Genomic DNA, 23,904 nt, shown 5'->3' with positions numbered 1-23,904 from the left:
TTAGTAGCCATTGTTTTTTCTTTAAAGATTTGGCAGTGTTACCTCTATGGGGTGCATGTGGATGTGTATACCAACCATAAGAGTATTCAATATGTATTCACCCAAAAGGACCTCAATCTAAGGTAAAAGAAGTGGTTAGAACTCCTCGAGGACTACAACATGAGTGTGCATTATCATCTAGGTAAAGCCAATGTGGTGGATGATGCACTTAGTAGAGTGTGTCTCATGTTGATGAAGAGAAAAGAGAGTTGGTAAAATACATTCACCGGTTGGCTAAATTAGAGGTAAAGTTGTATGGTGCCAATGGTGGTGGTATGGTTGTCCATAGTGGGTCCGAATCCTCTTTGGTGGTGGATGTTAAGTCCAAGCAACACCTTGACCCAACATTAGTAGAGTTAAAAATATTGGTGAATGAAAAGAAAGTAGAGGTCTTTTCACAAGGAGGAGATGGGGTGCTATACTACCAAGGTCGGTTATGTGTTCCGAATGTGGATGACCTAAGGAGTTTGATCATGATGGAGGCTCATAATTCTTCATACTCCATTCATCCCAATTCGATGAAAATTATTGATACATAAAGGAGTTTTATTGGTGGGGTGGCATGAAAAAGAACATAGTAAGATTTGTGTCCAAATGTCCAAATTGCTAACAAGTAAAGGCCGAATATCAAAGACCGAGTGGCCTAGAACAAGATATTGAAATCCCCACATGGAATTGGGAAGATGTAAATAGGGATTTCGTAGTGGGTTTTCCTATACCCAAAAGTTCCATAACTCAATTTGGGTAATCATTGATAGAATAACTAAGTCGGCTCACTTCCTACCAGTCAAGACCTCTTATAGTGCCAAAGACTATTGGAAGTTGTATATTCAGGATTCGGTGAGGTTGCATGGTATGCCGTTGTCCATTATTTCAGATCGTGGACCCAATTAACTTTTCACTTTTGGAGGTCATTAGAGGGGCCTCGGTACTAAGGTAAAGTTAAGCACCGTATTCCATCCTCAAATTGATGGGCAAGCCGAAAGAACAATTCAAACACTAGAGGATATGTTAAGGGCTTATGTCTTGGAGTTTAAAGGGAGTTGGGATAATTATCTACCGCTCATTGAGTTTTCCTATAATAATAGTTACCACTCAAGTATTGACATGGCGCCATTTGACACTTTGTATGGGAGACGATGTAGATCTCTAGTTGGTTGGTTCAAAGTAGGTGAGATGAGCTTGTTGGACCTCGACTTGGTGCTTGATGCTCTAGAGATGGTGAAAGTTATTAGAGAAAGGTTGAAGATGGCCTAATGTAATCAAAAGTCTTATTCCGATACTAGGAGAAAGGACTTGAGTTTAATATGGATGATTAGGTGTATTTGAAGGTTTTACCCATGAAAGGTGTGGTTCGGTTTGGTAAGAAAGGGAAATTGATCCTTAGGTATGTACGGCCTTATAGAATCTTGAGGCGAGTTGGCAAAGTTTCTTATGAGTTGGAATTGCCTTCGGAAATGGACATGGTGCATCCGGTGTTCCATGTGTCTATGTTGAGGAAATGTATGGGGGATCCTAGTTCCATTGTGCCTTTGGAGATAGTGAATGTTGAAGAGAACTTGACCTATGAAGAGGTTCCGGTCAAAATCTTGGACCGACAAGTCAAAAGATTGAGGAACAAAGAAGTTGCATTCGTTAAAGTCCTTTGGACGAATCAACAAGTTGAAAGTGCTACATGGGAAGAGGAAGCAGATATGATAAAACTTTACCCTTATCTCATTCATTCTACTCTAGCCTAAGGTACTAAGTCATCATTCTCAAGTATTCAAGACTCTTATGTTTCAATTTTCCAAGTCTTAATATGCATGCATATTTCTGAAGTTGAATTTTAAAGTTATGTTTTATGCTAAAGATTAAAGATCCTATGTTTGATGCATTTCAAGTGTCATTGTGTTCATGTTGGGTTGCTAGTCCTTGTGCCCTATCATTTTCTATGCTAATGATTCACATTCGAGGACGAATGTTTTCAAGGAGAAGATATTGTAAGACCCCAGAAATGTAGAAGGTCCCAAATCAAGGAACAAAGGATGAAAACTCAGAAAGTTGTACAAACTAGCACCAAGAGCTGACCACGGAAAACATCATGGGCCGTGGTAAGCACCATTGTTACACCCCACCCTTTTTAAACTCGGAATATCTCATAAGTTCCTTGGACATTATCATGTGAGCCAGATACGCTACGACACTATCAAACGGCTCTAAGGAAGGGAAAATGGGTCACCCCGTGGTAGGGAAGATTGGAAATAGGGTCAAGAGAAGTCGGAAGGAGTTGGAGGCCAAGTAACGAGTAGTAGGACTCGACTTATCTACGTAAACTACTAAGTTAGAAGTCGTACATACGTGAGTTACTTGATTACATACCAAGGATTTCATAGGCTCTTAAAGTGAGACAAGATTACAAACGAGATTACGAACCCACGAGGAAAAGAAAAAAATTTCACGGGGCAGCCAATAGGAGGGTGACACGTGGCAGCACCTAAGCAGGCAGGTGACCCACCTGCTTTGGGGAGGTGGGCCCCACTGCCACGTGGCAGCCCCTCCTTGAACATGTAGGTGCGGTAGCCCAATAGGTGCTGGACATGTGTCACCTCTTGGGGCTGACACGTGTCACACCCTAAAGCCACATATACATATTGATATATATCATATACTTCAGTTGTTCATCAAAAGAACATCAGCCAACATAGAGAAAAAAAACGTGAGAAAGAGAGATAGGGAGGCAGCCATGGCGTTTGAAGTTTAAAGGTAAGTTTCTCAATTTTTTCTCTGTGAATTAATTATATACGACGTTCCTAAAATACGTGGAGGTGTATATATGTATATTATGATGCTTACGGAACTATATTTTCAGTTCTACACTTGGAAAACTAAGAGAAACTTAAAGAGAAAACGCTAGTTAACAAACCCTTTTTTGGAAGGGACAGTGATTAGTAATATTGATATAAATTCTTGTTTATAGATTCGTTTCGGGTGATTCAATATGTTTTGGAAAGGTATTTCATATGTCTATAACTTTCATTTAGACTCCAAAATCCAGTTTTACTTTTATCAGCTCGAAAAAGGGTGATGAAGTGTAGAGGAGGTACTGCCCAGATTTTGGTTTTGGAAATCTTACACGGACTGCTGTCCAGATTACCCCTCCGAAACTAAGGGACAATATAAGACAGTAGGCTGTCCAGATTTCACATTTTGGATAGTTTTGGCGAGTTTGACAAGTTTAACATAAGGTAAGACCTTTACTTTTAAATTGGAGTTTATGGTATTGTTATATGGTGTATTACACCCCTTGTATGCTGCTGAAAGTTTAAGAATGTCGTAGAAATGCTCGACGTTTGAAATAAACTAAATTGGAATCGCTATAGTTAAATTGTCGTCGAAGGATATGTTGTTCGTATGAGGTGATACTTCAGGGGTTTGATGTGTTATTGCAGGGCCTAAATATGTTCTAATGTGGGTTAGGGTGCTTCTAGTTGAATCCACATGACCCCTCGTTGCGTATAATGAAAGGTGTTACAAAATAAAGGCTAGACGCCCTATTGTGCTACCGTATCTTTGAATAAGTCGTTTGGAGTTTATGTTGTATATTGTTGGTCCAAATTGATGCAAGTTGTTGTTGTTGGTTGGCTATAGGTATTAGGGACCTAACTGGAAATTTGGATAGGGCACATTATAGGGGAGGTGCTGCCCAATTTTCGTCGACGCCTTAGCGAATAACAGAACTAGTCGGGGAAACGACTAAGGAAATAGATTCCATTAATACTAAGATGTAACCTAGGGTGATGGAAAGTAAAAGGCGTTGATATTCATACTACTTTTATGTTGAATAGGTTCAAAGGACGGCGAGGCAAGCAGGATAAGGAATAATTCAGACAAGGTATGTAAAGCTTTATCTTGGCATGTTTTGGTATAAGTTCGTACAACTATCTTTCTTTCCTTTTGGCAATGTTTAGCCTTAAGTGAATTGTATATGAAGTGCGGGGATAATTCCATTGCTAGAATTCCGAGTACGCCTCATAACCCCTATCCACTGTTCAGTATTAGAGTTCCTGTGAAGATTAAGTATTGCCTAGTAGGGCTTCTATGTGTCAGAATGTAATGTATGGGAAACTATCTCTCATTTTCATTAAGATGTATTTGATACGAAAATAATGTTACAATGCCATAGTGGTTCACCGAGCCCTGTGAAGGGCAGGGTATGAAATATGTATATGAAGATCACCTGAAGGAAAGTACAGACTATAAGAGCTTATTCTCTTTCTTCTTGTGGGGCATGTCCTTGTATTAGTTGTAAGTTGAATCTGATCTGAACTCCGAGGTAACTCCATTCTTAAACATCTCTTAATTACTTCTGAATATTAAACTCCTATAGTAGTTGAACTACTTTCCCTGGAAACTTTTATACGTTAAAGAGGTAACAAATATACAGGCTCTACAACCTAAGGACTATAAGGTAATAAGTGTTTCTGATTCCATAAATGATTTGGCCTTATGTTAGTACATGTCCAGGGCCTCCAAGATTACTTTTGAGACAACCCATAATGGCATTTAAGGGACACTCGAGATGACTACACCTTTACTCAGGTTCACAAATAAAAACTTAACTTTCTTATTCTGTCGAGTCTCTGATAATGATTTAAATTGCATATAGTTACTCACTACTCTACTCGTGTGTATTGTAACACTTCTTTCCCTAAGTCTCAGGCCAGGATATGTTCTCGTGCACAGTTCACTGCATTAATCCCTGAGTCCCTCAATAGAGGACCATGATACGTGTATAGATATATGATGATGTGTTGTAATAAGGTGGTGATGGCACTGGAGCCATGATGGTTTTACAGAGGTGATTCACCAGACCCACGAAAGGGCTGGCTATATGATATGACTCGAACATGCATGTTTTTGTAATTCACAAAGTATAGGTACATGTTTCTGAATTGATATCTTATCCCTTGTTTCTCTATCTCAGATATGCTTCCAGTTGTATTATATTATGTTTTACATACTTAGTACATATATCATACTGACCCCCTTTCTCGGGGGGCTGCATTCATGCCCGCAGGTACAGATACAGATTTTGGGAGTCCGTTAGCTTAGGATTCCATACAGCTCAGTTAGAAGAGGCTCCATTGTATCAAGGCCTAGTTTTTGATACTGTCCACGGATGTATAAAAATTATTTCATCCATTCAGGGGTACGGCGGGGGCCCTATCCCGCCATATATTGTCATTTATATGTTTAGAGGTCTGCAGACATGTATATGTGGGTTGTATATATCAATTTGGTTTAGATCGGTCTATATGATATATTGTACATGTTGTTATGTTATGGCAACCTTGTCGGCTTGCGTGCCCTGTCATGTTGTGATACAAACAAAAAGGGCTACAAGTATATGTAAATATTATCGCCCAGTGGGGCTCTGTTACATGATATTGTTTTATTTACAGTTCAATGTGACCACATCTGATAGGTATGTATACAAGGGGTCCAGGTCGGACCCCAGTCGCGACCTACGGGGTTGGGTCGTGACAGAAGTGGTATCAGAGCAGTTCATCCACGGAGTGTCTGCAGACCGTGTCTAGTAGAGTCTTGGTTATAAACAGGAAGCTATAGGACATTTAGGATGTTACTTTTCTTCTACATCTGAGATTGTGCTTTAGATCCGAGTCATAGGAAAATTCCTTATACTAAACTTGGATCTTAATAGAAGGACGACACCAATAGAAGGAGGTTATTGACGACATGGAAAGTTACGAAGCATGCAGGTAAGTAAAGTAAAGCCACAGAAGATATCCGTCGGGTAAGGTATTGAAACCTGAAAGGAAAGCAGACAGAAAGTGCAACAAATGTAGTTTGGAGTTGGACATATGAGGTAAGTCCAGTATTTTTATATTATTGTTGACGTTGAAAGCCCTGTGTGGCTGCGATATGAGATGACATTGAAAGCCCTGTGTGGCTGTGATATGATATATATATATATATGTTGGCCCTATGAGGCATTGCTGGTATTGTTTGTGTGCAGGTTTTGAGATAGTAAGAAATGTAGAGGAAACTTTGCCAAAATTTTCCCAGAACAAGAAAAAGGGAATAAAACGTAGTTTTATAAGATATCTTGGAAATTGATACCGAGTACCCGTATTATGCTAAAGTAAAGTTGTAAGAGGTACTCTTCATGTCGTCAATAAGGGATACCCTCTTTACTTGGGGAAGGTTATTTCGAAGAAACAAAAAGTCTGTCTGAGTAGTATAGTTCAGACCGCAGTATCTCCAACCGTAATTGTGTTGTAGAACAATAAAAGAGAAGCTCAAATTGAAGGGTAAGATGTCCAGTAATTGAGATTCACTCTTTTGAAGGTACCAAGCCCCCAACTCCTATTATAAATTAGATGAGTTATTCATAACTCGAAGGTAAACTTGGAAGGGAACCAGGTAGGTCAAGTATTAACAGAAGTACTGTGATGTTTAAGAAATTTTGGTTTCTTCCAATAATGGTTGGAAAATGATTTATGGTAACAGTTTATAGTTTTCCACCGACTAATTGGGAAAAGAACTCCTAACGGAAGCATCTCAGGGAGATGTTAGGGATGAATACGAATTAAAAAGGGGATATGTAAGTATGAATTGAACAGTGTGATACGAGTATGCAGGGACAAAGTGGAACCACTAGTAAGACGCATTTAGTATGTGTTGACTATGTTAAAGGCCTGCGTTGAGAATGCATTAAGAGCATGGGGCTTAAGATAAAAAAAATGAAATGAAAAATGACGCATGTACACAACGTCGCCCCGAAAATGGTGGAACCCTTAAGGGACGAGGATGACAAACTTAAGGAATAAATGGCGCAACTCCTATTCGCCCCAAGAAGCACATGATATAGGTTGGGATAAAGCTACTACTCCAAGAAAACCTTATCGTCGGAATAGTAGCATTGCCTAGTTGGAATTGAAACGACTACAAGTACAAACAAAAGAAAGTATGAGTACCCTCTAAGGGGGGAAGTTAATGAGAAAATGGCAAAAGTAAGATGAAGGCAATCGATATGGGAATATATTTAAGATGGACATCTAAACATCAACAAGATATTTTACCGAACCAAGTTAGAAAGGTTCGGAAGCTACAAATAATTGGATAGAAGCCAGAATGCTACATAAGGCAGCGTTAGGAAGTTTTTGACGAGACCCTGACTGACATAGCACTAGAAGGCAGCTGCAGATAAAAACAAAAGAGTGTAACCATGAAAGGATATCAACCAACTTAAGAGACATTACGAAGGATAATGACAATATGCTAGACCAAAAGCCAAAATGTTGGGTATAGAGTTAGTCGCAAATGATGTTGCGATAGATAAATAATCAAAGAAAAAGGAATAGAAAGCCTCTTGTGGTAGAAAATGAGGAGAACACAAAGTAAATAAAGGATCGTAGAGCTAAAGATCTATGACGATACTGGATGCAAGATAACAGATAAAAGGACAGGGCAAAACATAAAGACTCGCGAGATAACTCTGAGGTAAATCTGGAGCTAAGTTGAGTGCCCGCACCTCGTGGAAAAGGTTATAATGAAACGCAACACGAATACTTCCTATGGAGGTCACCCATCCCAGTATTACTCTCGCCCTAGCACACTTAACTTAGAAATTCTGATGGAACTTAATGCGTTAGTGCTGGTGTGATCGCGCGAGATAGAGGAATCTGAACTAGTGATGGAGAAACGATATGAGATTATATACCCAGAGTATTATAAGATACGTTAAGGCAATTGTAATAAGGGCTTAAACAAAACAAGAAGGATTAGCTAATTGCTAATTGATGATGCACTCGAATGCCACAGCTCTTCAACATAGAACTAGTTAATGAGAGGAAAACCGCAAAATGGCTATATGGTCCAGTGGGCGAGGGAATTTTGACACCACTTGGTAGCCAACTCTGAGGGCGAAAAAGCAGAACCCAAAAAGGTAAGGGTACTAGCTAATGTAATTTACGAATGACAGGAAGCAGTGCCCAAGGTCGAAAATCCCATAATATGACCAGGACTACAAAACTCATTTTGCACTGCAGCGCCAGATGACTCTGGAGGGAAGGTTACTTGTGGATTGATGATATTAGTCCCTGCTCCTTCGATCAAAGGTTACCTACTCTGCCGAGAAGGTGTAAAATTGTAGAGTAAAAGAGTGGTAGGACCTTATGGAGTCCCCACACCTATTGTCCTAGGCAAGGGAGCCCAAGTTATAATTGACTATCGAGAGACATAAAGATAGGTTAAGCCAAATTACCGAGATGGAATTAGTGCTACTGGTAAAGTAAGATGTGTAAGTCCCCTAGTGGATGGGTCGATGTTAGAAAGACTAAGCTAAAAAGGCCTTGACATGATTAAGCAAGCTGTTGACTAAAAGCCCAGAGTCAGCAGGAATGTTATACAGATAATCGACATCGACATACAGAGTTCAAGTTGATGATTGGATGTTCATCATAGGGTCACCTAGAAAAGGAACTTAGCCCAAATTATATTAGATGGTATCAAGTTGCTCGTAAGGTGGGCAAAGTGGACGGTAAGTTGAACTTACCACCTTATTTGAAAACTATACGCCCACTCCCTCAAATAGAAATACTTCGCAAGGATACTAATGAACCACCCAGGGTATATTCCATAAATGAGGTCCAGGAGATGTAATCCTGTGAGGAAAAAAAACTACCGCCATCTTAGATTGGTGAACTGGAATATTGTAGACGAAAGACGTGCTTTCCATCAAGATACGATAGAAAAATCAAAACCAGAAAGAGGATGATTGGGGAACTGAAGAGAACATGAAATACAAGTATTTGCACCTGTAACCGATATTTATAGGTAACCCCGATTCCTGAAACACATATATGAAGTATTGGTATGGAAGTACGTGTTAAGAAAATAGCAAAGAATCTCCCTACGATTTGTATAAAGTGCTAAGAGAAGTTTTATCTAACATTCGGGGACGAATGTTCTAAAGGGGGGAAGGATGTTACACCCCACCCTTTTTAAACTTGGAATGTCTCATAAATTCCTTGGACATTATCATGTGAGCCGGATACGCTACGACACTATCAAATGGCTCTAAGGAAGGGAGAATGGGATACCCCATGGTAGGGAAGATTGGAAATAGGGTCAAGAAAAGTCAGAAGGAGTTGGAGGCCAAGTAATGAGTCGTAGGACTAGACTTATGTAACACCCCTCAAAATGTTTCCATAAGATTCATACCTTTCTTGTACACGGGTAGGGTCAACCATATTTATTTCGAGGTATGTGCTTGGGTTAAGATGAGTACCTGAGTAATTGAAGAGCGTTAGAGGTGATGTGGGGTCATGAAGGACCCCTAGGACCAAATCAAGCTAAAGGATTCGTCGTGGCTAAGTTTGAGGAGGAGTTCGCATGAGGGGTTGGCTTCTAACGACCCTATCTTTTGAAATATGATGATCTGGGTGGCCCACGACCTACTAAATTAAAGGTCGTCGAGTCTTCTTTCCAACGCCACCCAGAATGTAATTTTTGGAGTTCAGAGTCAAAAAATATGACGATTCTAAGATGAACTAGCACAGTAGAGATTTTCAGGCCAGGGTTGCAATTGCTAGGAAAACTGGGCTTGGTTCCGCAGTGGCGCGACACGCCATTATCGCGCCAGAAACATGCCTCAGTAGTTTGGGCTCTAGCGCGGCGCACCACTAAAAGGTGTGCAGGGTCTTTCAAGCCAATTTCTAGAACCTAGAAAATATTGGCCTTGGCACTATAAGGGCGCGATGCGCCACTATCGTTCCAAGAATGTGCCTCAGTAGTTTGGTCCTTGGCGCAGCGCACCACTACGAGGTGTGCAGGTTTTAGGCGTAATCATCCTGGCGTTGCAAGGACGCGATGCACCACTATCACGCCAGGTGCATTTTTAGCCTATTTTCAGAACTTTTGAGGAGGGGTAATTTGGGAACTTACCCAAATTATATATGTATCAGTCCTAACACATTTTGGGATCATTTTCAATCCCTCACTCTCTCTCTAAAAGACCTAGAAACCTATTTCTCTCTCTCTCTTCTTCTTCTTCTTCTCCAACAAGAAGAGTTCCAAGAGCTTCAAGGTTTGAGTCCTCCATTGAAGACCCAACCACAAGGTTTTCTTCAAAGTCTTCAAACAAGGTATGTAAGGCTAACAAAAAATATGGATTGAGTTCTTCCATATGCCCATAGATTTATTGGTTAGGAGTTGTGAAAGAGTTGCACCTTCTAGAAAGGTTTTCTTGAAAGTTTTCCCTAAACTATGGAATGTTTTTAGATACAAATGGTTGATTGATGATTTTAATGACTTGAGTTTCTAAATAGTTATTTTTCATATTATTAACTGCAAATGTATCTTTTTATATAGATTTATAGGTATTGACGATATTTTTAAGTCGAGTCTTGTTGAGAGTATGGGTTTATGTTTCATTCACATGAACCCAAGATGAGATTTCTTGTCATAAATGTCTTGAGGTTGAGATGGTTAGTTGTGTGTATATATGTATTGATTGGAATAAAAAGAATGAATTGGTTAGTTAAAAATGTCCCTTTGCTTCTATAAAATGAACATAGGACAAAAATAAGGTTTTTGGAGTAGATGTTTGATGATTGATGTGATAATAATACTTGACAATGATGTGATGATAATGTTTGATGATGATGTAAATGATAATATATGATGATGATGTGATGATGATGTTTTGATGATGATGTGAGTGATGACGTGAATGGTGCTTATTTAATATGTGTAGAATGATTGATGAAGAGGTGTATTGATGAGGATGTTATGTGATGGAGCGGATTGGAGTCTAATGTGATTATGTGATATGTGATTTGCATAATCTGAGTTGATTGGAGTCTTATGAGTATTTTGGAAATAAAGAATCTTTTGAGAAGGAGTTTTAAATAAATGATTTGTGAGCATTTTTGCATAAACTATGTATACACTATTTTTGAGTTTAAGAAATGATTATTTTCATCTATGATTTAAAAAGAGTTTAAGCATGAGTTGAGTACGAGGAGCCTTTAAATGAGTTGAGTATTTTTACATTAAAGTATCTATTTTGAGTTTGAGTTGAGGGGTTGAAATTATATTTTAACGTACATAATATTTTCTGCATTCATCGAGTTGAGATTGTACAAGTTTTAAAGAGAAGAGTTTGATGATTTGAGTTGAGTTTTGAAAAGAGTCCAATGAGACTTGCCATTATGACTTATTTGGATTGAAATGAGAACAGAGTTGATGAGGTGGTAATGTTCCACATGAAACTAGCCGTGAGGGCTTGTTTGAGATGATTGGAGGGAGTCTTATGAGCATGGAGTCATGGGAGGAGTATCGAGCACCGAAGCGAGTGAGAGTATAGTCCATACTCGAATCCCAGAAACTACGCCGCCAACGTAGGTAGGGATGGAACCGTTAAAGTCGGATGCTTCCCATGGGATCGAACCGTTAAAGTCAGATGTTTCCCATTTTATTATCCTAAAATGATAGGACTTGACTAATCGATGGTATCTATGATTAGGGAGGCATTCATGCCCTGGAAAGGTATGGACGGACGTGGCAATAATGTCTGATTGTTGTACTATCACTGGCTCATAAGTGATGGTTGTCGGATAAGAGAAACTCCCATTTAGGTCTTGATAGTACTCTGAGGCAGTTGAGTTGAGTGAGTTGCTATATGCTTATGAGTTAGTCCTGTCTAAACTATTTCTTGTTAGACTTAGGACACTTGAGTGAGTTGTTACATATTTATTGAGTTGAGTCCTTTGAGTTGAATTGTAAAACGTTGCATAATTTAATTTGCATATTTACTGAGTTGAGTCCTTTGAGCTGATTATTGAGTTGAATGTTGAGTTGATTTTATATGGTCAGATTGGATTTGATTATTGAGTTAATTATTGAGTTAAGTGTATATAATCGGATTGTACATGATTGAAAGGGATCAAATTGTAAATGATTTGATTGAACTGTATTATACATAATTGGATTGGATTGTATGGTATATGATTGGTCTCTGTCTAAACTGTATCCTTACTTTAGATTTATGACGTCTTATTTGAGTCTCTCTTATCTTTCTGGTTTGAGATATGTGGACCGATATTATTCTTCCTCGAGGTATGTTTCATTCTGCCATATTACATACTCGTGCATTCCACGTACTAACGTCCATTTGGACCTACATCATTTCCATGATGTAGAGACAGGTTTAAGAGATCGTCAATAGGAGCATCATTGGGGATCTATTCACACTCAGCGTGTTGGTGAGTCCTCCCCTACATTCGGAGGACACCGTCTGTGTATTCTTGCATCAAGTTAGCCCTTTTCATTTTAATTTGAGGTAGACATGAACATGTATTGGCACCAATTAGATAGTAGTGATAGAGGCTACATAGACTAGATAGTGATAAGTCGATTGAGTATTCCTATCCTTGAGTTATTTTTGTCAAACTATTTTTAATGACAAATACTAGAGTTGATTTGTTGTCCCATGGCCTTTATTCTTTAAGTTAGATTGATGTTTTGAGTTGCCCACCAAATATTCTCTTTATTGTTTTGTCTTCCACTGATTGAAAGAATGAACGGATGTGTGATCAGGCTATGTGGTTCGCTTGGGAGCTAGAAATGGTTTCTGAGTGACGGTTACGGCTAGGGTACCCTCTCGGGGCGTGACAACTTATCTATGTAAACTACTAAGTTAGAAGTCGTACATACGTGAGTTACTTGATTACATACCAAGGATTTCATAGGCTCTTAAAGTGAGATGAGATTACGAACGAGATTACGAACCCACGAGGAAAAGAAAAAAAATTTTGCGGGGCAGCCAATAGGAGGGTGACACATGGCAGCACCTAAGCAGGCAGGTGACCCACCTGCTTGGGGTCAAGTAGGTGACCCACCTGCTTGAGGGAGGTGGGCCCCACTGCCACGTGGCAGCCCCTCCTTGAACATGTAGGTGCGGTGGACCAATAGGGGCTGGACACGTGTCACCTCTTGGGGATGACACATGTCACACCCTAAATCCACATATACATGTTGATATATATCATATACTTCAGTTGTTCTTCAAAAGAACATCAGCCAACATAGAGAAAAAAAACGTGAGAAAGAGAGATAAGGAGGCAGCCATGGCGTTTGAAGTTTAAAGGTAAGTTTGTCAATTTTCTCTTCGTGAATTAATTATATACGATGTTCCTAAAATACGTGGAGGTGTATATATGTATATTACGATGCTTACGGAACTATATTTTCAGTTCTACACTTGGAAAACTAAGAGAAACTTAAAGCAAAAACGCTAGTTAACAAACCCATTTTTGGAAGAGACAGTGATTAGTAATATTGGTATAACTTCTTGTGTATAAATTAGTTTTAGGTGATTCAATATGTTTTGGAAAGGTATTTCATATTTCTATAACTTGCATTTAGACTCCAAAATCCATTTTTACTTTTATCAGCTCGAGAAAGGGTGATGAAGTGTAGAGGAGGTACTGCCCAGATTTTGGTTTTGGAAATCTTACACGGACTGCTGTTGGTGTTTCGGTTATATATTTTCGTACAAAATTGTTGTAGGGGTAATTCAAATTTTTTTAAGCACTGTATTCCATCCTCAAATTGATGGGCAAGCCGAAAGAACAATTCAAACACTAGAGGATATGTTAAGGGCTTGTGTCTTGGAGTTTAAAGGGAGTTGGGATAATTATCTACTGCTCATTGAGTTTTCCTATAATAATAGTTACCACTCAAGTATTGACATGGAGCCATTTGACACTTTGTATGGGAGACGATGTAGATCTCTAGTTGGTTGGTTCAAAGTAGGTGAGATGAGCTTGTTGGACCTCGACTTGGTGCTTGATGCTCTAGAGATGGTGAAAGTTATTAGAGAAAGGTTGAAGATGGCCTAATGTAATCAAAAGTCTTATTCCGATACAAGGAGAAAGGATCTTGAGTTTAATATGGATGATTAGGTATATTTGAAGGTTTTACCCATGAAAGGTGTGGTTCGGTTTGGTAAGAAAGGGAAATTGATCCTTAGGTATGTACGGCCTTATAGAATCTTGAGGCGAGTTGGCAAAGTTTCTTATGAGTTAGAATTGCCTTCGGAAATGGACATGGTGCATCCGGTGTTCCATGTGTCTATGTTGAGGAAATGTGTGGGGGATCCTAGTTCCATTGTGCCTTTGGAGATAGTGAATATTGAAGAGAACTTGACTTATGAAGAGGTTCCGGTCAAAATCTTGGACCGACAAGTCAAAAGATTGAGGAACAAAGAAGTTGCATTCGTTAAAGTCCTTTGGACGAATCAACAAGTTGAAAGTGCTACATGGGAAGAGGAAGCAGATATGATAAAACTTTACCCTTATCTCATTCATTCTACTCTAGCCTAAGGTACTAAGTCATCATTCTCAAGTATTCAAGACTCTTATGTTTCAATTTTCCACGTCTTAATATGTATGCATATTTCTGAAGTTGAATTTTAAAGTTATGTTTTATGCTAAAGATTAAAGATCCTATGTTTGATGCATTTCAAGTGTCATTGTGTTCATGTTGGGTTGCTAGTCCTTGTGCCCTATCATTTTCTATGCTAATGATTCACATTCGAGGACGAATGTTTTCAAGGAGAAGATATTGTAAGACCCCAGAAATGTAGAAGGTCCAAAATCAAGGAATAAAGGATGAAAACTCAGAAAGTTGTACAAACTAGCACCAAGAGCTGACCACGGAAAACATCATGGGTCGTGGTAAGCACCATTGTTACACCCCACCCTTTTTAAACTCAAAATTTCTCATAAGTTCCTTGGACATTATCATGTGAGCCAGATACGCTACAACACTATCAAACGACTCTAAGGAAGGGAGAATGGGACACCCCGTGGTAAGGAACATTGGAAATAGGGTCAAGAGAAGTCGAAAGGAGTTGGAGGCCAAGTAACGAGTCATAGGACTCGACTTATTTACGTAAACTACTAAGTTAGAAGTCGTACATACGTGAGTTACTTGATTACATACCAGGGATTTCATAGGCTCTTAAAGTGAGACGAGATTACGAACGAGATTACGAACCCACGAGGAAAAGAAAAAAATTTCGCGGGGCAGCCAATAGGAGGGTGACACGTGGTAGCACCTAAGTAGGCAGGTGAACCACCTGCCAATAGTCAAGTAGGTGACCCACCTGCTTTGGGGAGGTGGGCCCCACTACCACATGGCAGCCCCTTCTTGAACTGTAGGTGTAGTGGCCCAATAGGGGATGGACACCTGTCACCTCTTGGGGCTGACACGTGTCACACCCTAAAGCCACATATACATGTTGATATATATCATATACTTCAGTTGTTCATCAAATGAACATTAGCCAACATAGAGAAAAAAAACATGAGAAAGAGAGATAGGGAGGCAGCCATGGCGTTTGAAGTTTAAAGGTAGGTTTCTCAATTTTCTCTCTGTGAATTAATTATATACAATGTTCCTAAAATACGTGGAGGTGTATATATGTATATTACGATGCTTACGGAACTATATTTTCAGTTCTACACTTGGAAAACTAAGAGAAACTTTAAGAGAAAACGCTAGTTAACAAACCCATTTTTGGAAGGGACAGTGATTAGTAATATTGGTATAACTTCTTGTTTATATCTTCATTTCGGGTGATTGAATATTTTTTGGTAAGTTATTTCATATTTATATAACTTTCATTTAGAATCCAAAATCCAGTTTTTCTTTTATCATCTCGAAAAAGGGTGATGAAGTGTAGAGGAGGTACTACCCAGATTTTGGTTTTGGAAATCTTATACGGACTGCTGTTGTTGTTTCGGTTATATATTTTCGTACAAAATTGTTGTAGGGGTAATTCAAAAAAAATTTCGACCTTGATACACATGTCTATAACTTTCATTGAGGACACAAATCCTATTTCCCTCAATTACCCCTCCGAAACTAAGCGACAATATAAGACAGCGGGCTGTCCAAATTTCACATTTTGGATAGTTTTGACGAGTTTGACAAGTTTAACATAAGGTAAGACCTTTCCTTTTAAATTGGAGTTTATGGTATTGTTATATGGTGTATTACACCCCTTGTATGCTGCTGGAAGTTTAAGAATGTCGTAGAAATGCTCGACGTTCGAAATAAACTAAATTGGAATCGCTATTGTTAAATTGTCGTCGAAGGATATTGTTGTTCGTGTGAGGTTCTGCTGCAGGGGTTTGATGTGTTGTTGCAGGGCCTAAATATGTTCTAATGTGGGTTAGGGTGCTTCTAGTTGAATCCACACGACCCCTCGTTGCGTATAATGAAAGGTGTTACAAAATAAAGTCTAGACGCCCTATTGTGCTACCGTATCTTTGAATAAGTCGTTTGGAGTTTATGTTGTATATTGTTGGTCCAAATTGATGCAGGTTGTTGTTGTTGGTTGGATGTAGGTCTTAGAGACCTAATTGGAAATTTGGATAGGGCACATTATAGGGGAGGTGCTACCCAATTTTCGTCGACGCCTTAGCGAATAACAGAACTAGTCGGGGAAACGACTAAGAAAATAGATTCCATTAATACTAAGATTTAACCTAGGGTGATGGAAAGTAAAAGGAGTTGATATTCATACTACTTTCATGTTGAATAGGTTCAAAGGACGGCGAGGCAAGCAGGATAAGGAATAATTCAGACAAGGTATGTAAAGCTTTCTCTTGGCATGTTTTGGTATAAGTTCGTACATCTATCTTTCTTTCCTTTTGGCAATGTTTAGACTTAAGTGAATTGTATATAAAGTGCGGGGATAATTCCATTCCCAGATTTCCGAGTACGCCTCATAACCCCTATCCACTGTTCAGTATTAGAGTTCCTGTGAAGATTAAGTATTGCCTAGTAGGGCTTCTATGTGTCAGAATGTAATGTATGGGAAGCTATCTCTCATTTCCATTAAGATGTATTTGATACGAAAATGAGGTTACAATGCCATAGTGGTTCACCGAGCCCCGTGAATGGCCGTGTACGAAATATGTATATGAAGATCACCTGAAGGAAAGTACAGACTATATAGAGCTTATTCTCTTTCTTCTTGTGGGGCATGTCCTTGTCTTAGTTGTAAGTTGAATCTGATCAGAACTCCGAGGTAACTCCATTCTTAAATATCTCTTAATTACTTCTGAATATTAAACTCCTATAGTAGTTGAACTACTTTCCCTGGAAACTTTTATACATTAAAGAGGTAACAAATGTACAAGCTCTACAACCTAAGGACTATAAGGTAATAAGTGTTTTTGATTCCATAAATGATTTGGCCCTATGTTAAGACATGTCCAGGGCCTCCGAGATTACTTTTGAGATAACCCATAATGGCATTTAAGGGACACTCGAGATGACTACATCGTTTCTCGGGTTCTCAAATAAAAGCTTAACTTTCTTATTCTATCGAGTCTCTGATAATGATTTAAATTGCATATAGTTACTCACTACTCTACTCATGTATATTGTAACACTTCTTTCCCTGAGTCCCAGGCCAGGATATGTTCTCGTGCATAGTTCACTGCATTATTCCCTGAGTCCCTCAATAGAGGGCCAGGATACGTGTATAGATATATGATGATGTGTTGTAATAAGGTGGTGATGGCACTGGGGCCATGATGGTTTTACAGAGGTGATTCACCAGACCCCTGAAAGGGCCGGCTATATGATATGACTCGAACATGCATGTTTTTGTAATTCACAAAGTACAGGTACAAGTTTCTGAATTGATATCTTATCCTGTTTCTCTATCTAAGATATGCTTCCAGTTGTATTATATTATGTTTTACATACTCAGTACATATATCGTACTGACTCCCTTTCTCGGGGGGCTGCGTTCATGACCGCAGGTATAGATACAGATTTTAGGAGTCCGTCAGCTTAGGATTCCATGCAGGTCAGTTAGAAGAGGCTCCATTGTATCGGGGCCTAGTTTTTGATACTGTCCACGGATGTATAAAAATTATTTCATCTATTCAGGGGTACGACGGGGGCCCTATCATGCCATATGTTGTCATATATATATTTAGAGGTCTGCAGACATATATATGTGGGTTGTATATGTCAGTTTGGTTCAGCTGGGTCTATATGATATATTGTACATGTTGTTATGTTATAACAACCTTGTCGGATTGCGTGCCTTGTCATGTTGTGATACAAACAAAAAGAGCTATAGGTATATGTAAATGTTATCGCCCAATGGGGCACTGTTACATGATATTGTTTTATTTACAGTTCAATGTGACCACAGCTGATAGGTATGTATATAGGGGGTCCAGGTCGGACCCCAGTCGTGACCTACGGGGTTGGGTCGTGACAACCATGGACCATGGTGAGCAATCATGATAGAGATTTAGAGACTCAGACTTGCAGGGAAGGAACCGTGATGGAGGACCACAGACCATGGTTAACACCAAAGGTCGTAAAGCCTTCCATGGTGACCCCTCCCCAAGACCCTTAGGAAATTTCCCAAGGTAGAATCCACAGACGACCTCCACGGATCGTGGAACCCTTCATGGGCTGTGGTGCATACCCATGGTAGGTAGTCTGTAGGCCTTTTGCAGGGCCTGTACCACGACTACCTTTCATGGCCCATTATGCCCTTGATGGACCATGAAAGGGTTCCATGATAAAAATTCAGAGTCTACCCTACAGGCCCTTTCCATAATATTTTCCAAGTCCCTTACCGCGGGCTGTGGTGAGCACCAGGACCGTGAAGGGTCCTTGTGAAGCCTATTCTGGCTAGATTTTAATAGGGGTATTTTGGTCTTTTTCTATGTTTTAAATCAAAGTGGAGTCATTTTGAGGGCTAAATTCTTCCATTAAGAGACCTTAAACCCTTCCAAGACCTCATTCTTCACACTTAGACTCAAGACACTCAAATTATCTCTTCTCAAACTCTCCCAAGGATTCTAAGGCAAGATTAGGGTTTTATCTCAAGGCCTTTTTAAGTCTCCATTCCTTCTCAAGTCTTCATTAGGGATTTATTTCGGCCAAGTTATTTGGGTTTCATCCATGGGTTCTTCCAACCATGGAGCCCAAATATTTTTGAACTTGATATTTCAAATACTAAATGTTGAATTCTTATGGGATTTTACTTAATAACTCTAAATGAATAGATTATGATATATTTGAAGTTTATTTACCCATATTGATATATATTGACTCTCAATTAATGATTTGTTAAGGTCCCTATATGAAGGCTTGATAGTGATTTAAAAGTGTATATGGTGGGTTGTTTTAAGATGTGCATTTGATGCAATTCCATCACTCTCATGAATTCAAGAATTATTTAAATACATTTGAAGGTTTTTATGAAATGAACCCACCTAGTTTCCTTATGTTAAAGTAAAGTTGAAATGAAAGATTTTGACTCCAAATGAAAGTTATTAAGTAAATGTTTATGATAAGGGAGTGTTATGATGAAATGATTGAATGATGAAAGGGGTTCTTATCCGAAACAAGGTTTCAATGTGAAAGAACAATTCTCGCATTGTATCAAATGAAATGTTTTAATGAGTTATTCCACCGAATGATAGTTTGATGATTAAATTATACAATGCTTATGTTATTATGATATCTAAATGTATTTTGTGGGATTGACCTTGCATCGAATGTATCATGTAGATGGGGACTCGACCTAAGGGGTACTTAAGTAAAGTCTCATATTGCACTAAATATGCTCAAACATAGGGGCTCTTGTCGGCTATTTAGGCTAGTGGATCCATGACTAGTTATTAAAGTTAAACTTTAAAAAATGATTAAAGTTGATAGAGTTATACCCGTCAAGTAGTCTCCCCATACCAATGTATGGGGTTATATTGGATTCAATGTACTAGCTCGCATGATCTTAAATGTCGGTTATGGTCATCTTCCCATAAAATAAATGTTTTAAAGTTTCATATGGTGATTTCTCATGCATGCATTCACTTATGCATATTGCCTATAAATGTCTTAATGTTCTTCATTGTATAACATACTCACATACTTAGTACATTCAAAGTACTAAGGGACCGGTGTTGCTCCACCCTCTCCTTCCCATGGATAAGTTGATTATGTTGAAGGCTACTACTATTTGGTGAGTTTCCATATTTTGAGAACAACACCCATATCTTCTAGCTTATGTTATGTATAGAATCTTCAGTCACCTTTAGTATTTTTGACTTATATCTTGAGGGTGAGTTAAGGACATGTCTTAGCCCCCGCCAAGTCTTAAATGTAGAAGGTATAGTTCGACAATAAATGTATGATGTTTAAAATGACTTTGAATCTCATTCTATGTGAAATCACTTAGTTCCATTACCCCCTTCCCCCTTTTTATGTTTCCACTTGTTTTATTTTTCAATACTGATAAGAAACTTAATGAATTCTAAGAGTCTTAGATGAGGTATATCCGGGTACTTCATTCGCCGTGTCACATCTAGGCCCTAGGCTTGGGTCGTGACATTCAGCCTAGGATTATGCTAGACTTTACACTCGAGAGTTGTTTAGATTACATATGCTTCCATTATCTATCTTCTCAGATAGAAGTACTCAGTTTACCTCTTAGTTTTGGAGATCATTTCAAAAAGGTCTAGGCACTCAGGTTAAGCTTAGCTCAACTTTTTATCCACAGACAGCTGGCCAGGCCGAATGGACTATTCAGAATTTAAAAGATATGTTGAGAGCTTGTGTGATCGACTTTTAAGGTAATTGGAATGATCATTTGCCTTTGAATAAGTTTACTTGTAATAATAGTTACCACTCTAGTTGTCAAATAGTTCCATTTGAGGGGCTCTTTGGTAAGAGGTGTAGGTTTTCTATAGGGTGGTTTGAGGTTAGTGAACTAACCTTGATTTAGAAGAGTCAATTTATTAGGCTATGGAGAAAGTTCGACTTATTAGACAAAGGTTAAAGATGGCTTAGAGTAGGCAGAGTCTTACACATATATTAGGATAAGTGAGCTTGAATTTGATGTTACTGATTGGGTTTATCTGAATATCTTACCTATGAAAGGGGTGCTGAGATTCGGTAAGAAGGAAAATCCCAGGGTTCATTTTAGGAAGGTGTCCTATGAGTTAGATTTGCCTGCAGACCTAGAATTAGTGTACCTAATATTTCATTTTTCCTTGTTAAAGAAGTGCATTAGCGATTCGACTTTAGTTGTGCCTTTTAGAGAGTGTTGGCATGAATGAAAGTCTCTTATGAAGAGGTCCCAGTTGAGATTCTTGTTCGTCAGGTTCATAAGTTGAGAAATACGGAACTCAATTCAGTGAAAGTCCTTTGGAGGAATCAGTTAGTTGAAGGAGCTACTTAGGAAGCCGAAGCACATATGATGGCCAAGTACCCCCATCTCTTTCCTTTCCATTCATTTCTAGTGAGGTAATAGTTCCTCTAAAGTACTCTTTCAGATTCTTATCTCTCAGTTTTCTCATGACTCAGTATGTAAACATGTTCATGAAATTAGTTCAGTGTTCATGTTTTAGTTTGGATTGTCACTCCATTAGTGTTAGTGTTTAGCCTTTAAGTTCTGGGATTGCAAATCTTTCCCTAAACTGTTCAGCCTTATTAGAATCTATTCGAGGATGAATGTTCTCAAGGAAGAGATATTATATCACCCTAGAAGTTCCTAGCTCAGACCAGATCAAAGGGAGTTCAGAAAAAAAAATATGAAGTCCGTAGATTTTTGGCATTTCTGGATACCATCTACGGGCTGTAAATAGAACCACGGGCCGTATATAGGATCCGTAGATGGACTTGAGAAACTTGAAAATTTACCTTGAACCTAGAGAGCTTCATTTATGAGTCATAGTTGGATTTACGACCCGTAGAGTGGATCCATAAAACTAAATTCCTGAAACTTTAGAACTCAGAACTTCCTGAGGTCTACAAGCACCTTTACGGGTCATAGATTGATTTAAAACATAGATTGCTCGCGGCTAGGCTTTCTCAGAGATCAATCTTTAGAAACTTTGTATTTCAGTGTAATCTTTCTATGACAAAATAGGGTGGGTAGTACTTTGGACCATATGCCATAGTTTGGATTCATGGATTCGAAGTTCAAAAACCCGGATTCCCAGCCTAATTTCTATAGACATGGTTATACGTGTCATATATGTATTTACGATCCATAGATGTCCTTCGACAATTTTTAATCAGGGGTCTTTTAGTATTTTCTCTTTGTTTTAATTCATATACTACATCATTTTGGGCTATTCTACGTGTGATTATCTGATTCCTAGTGGCCCTTACCTCTTTTCTCTCATGACTCACCCAAATCTAGTTTTTTCTCTCCCAAGTCTTCTCTCTAGAAAGATCTGGGGTTCCGAGCTTCAAGTCTATTCCAAGAATCAAATAAAATTGTTTACTTCAGGTATGTGGAATTTTATCAATTGGTATCTCTTCACTCATTGAGTCTCAAGAAAACTCCAATTCTTCAAATTTATGAATTCTCCAAGCTAGGGTTTCTATGATCTTTGTGGGTTCTTTATGACTTTCAGTTCTCCTTCAACATTAGTCTTCAATTGTATGTTTCAATTATAATTCTATATTTTAGTGGTATTTTTAAGAACCCATATTATACAAGTATTTAAATAATTTAGAAATATGCTATTTCAAAGGCATGTCTCAGATTAACAGATTATCATGATTTAGATGCATTCAGATAAAGTATCTTTAAGATTATTTTTAGTTATCATTATTTATGAGCTACTTAATTTATTATCAGTCATCAAAATAAGTCACTTTTATCAGATTATTACTGTCTTTAGTTATTACATATTTTTCATGGGAGTAGTACTTAGCACCAAGCAGATTTAGGAATGAATGTTTTCGATCGATGTCTGTGGACCTTTAGTAGAAATATCTAAGTCCCAAAACTACATGCCATAGTAGGATTTGTCTCAAACATACTTTAGCTTGGTGGATCCACATTAGCTCAGATTCAGGTCCTTTACTTTGGCAAGTATTAGACACCTTCTTTTATGTGCAGGGAAAGTACACTAAACTTCATGTAGTAACTCACATAGTTTATGTAGGGTTTAGTATCTCCCATAGTCAGACTTTTCAGTTACTGCATATTCAAGTATTTCAATTATTCCATCTCAGTTTATTCAGTTTTCATGATATCTTACGTAGTCATTACATCAACATGATTTATAGATTCAACATATTCAGTCATTATGTTTACTATCCATATTCTTCATAATCAGTACATTTAAAGTATTGATCGCATATTTTTTGTGTATATTGTGTTATAATATATGTTTTGACCACATTTAGTGTGTGGATAGTGCTAGTCCGAATCAGCTAGTACCAGTGTTAGTGATTCCTCATTATCCAAGGATGATCTTATTCTTGATTTGTAGTATTTTTCTATTTGAGTGGGTTGGCCGGTACTGAAGCCATTCCAACCATGCTCGCAGTACCAACTTTTATTGATTATCTTGTTGCTACTGCAATTCAGCTAACAGATAAGGTGGTAGGCACTGATGCCTTCTTAAAACCACTCATGGGTCTAATAATGATCAGTACTAAGCATGAAAAGCTCACCAAGTTCCTTAAACTCAAACCTCTAGTCTTCCAAGGTACTAAAAGTGAAGATACTTATGAGTTTATTCTTGATTTCTATGAGATATTACATAAATTGGGTATGGTGCATCATCATGGAGTGGAATTTGTGACATTTGAGTTGTAGGGTGAGGACAAACAGTGATGGAGGGCTAATATAGAATGTCATTCGTCAGTGTTGCCCCCACTCACTTAGGTTCAGTTTTGTGCCCTGTTTTTAGAAAAGTATGTGCCCCGTATTTTAAGGGATAAAAAGAAGGATAAGTTTATGGCCTTTGAGCAGGGAGGGTTATCAGTGGCTACTTATGAGACTAA

The 23,904-nt window shown here is 38.5% G+C and overlaps 1 pseudogene; it reads right to left on the bottom strand.

The window, feature by feature from the left end:
- Nucleotides 1-7,596: 7,596 nt before the first annotated feature.
- On the bottom strand, nt 7,597-7,716 carry LOC129871887 (5S ribosomal RNA; annotated as a pseudogene).
- Nucleotides 7,717-23,904: the final 16,188 nt, after the last annotated feature.

The sequence above is a fragment of the Solanum dulcamara genome, chromosome 10 (assembly GCF_947179165.1).
Source record: "Solanum dulcamara chromosome 10, daSolDulc1.2, whole genome shotgun sequence".
In the NCBI taxonomy this organism is placed as follows: Eukaryota; Viridiplantae; Streptophyta; class Magnoliopsida; order Solanales; family Solanaceae; genus Solanum; species Solanum dulcamara.
The sequence above is the reverse complement of the archived record's forward strand: the minus strand, read 5'-3'. Positions and strand labels throughout refer to the sequence as shown.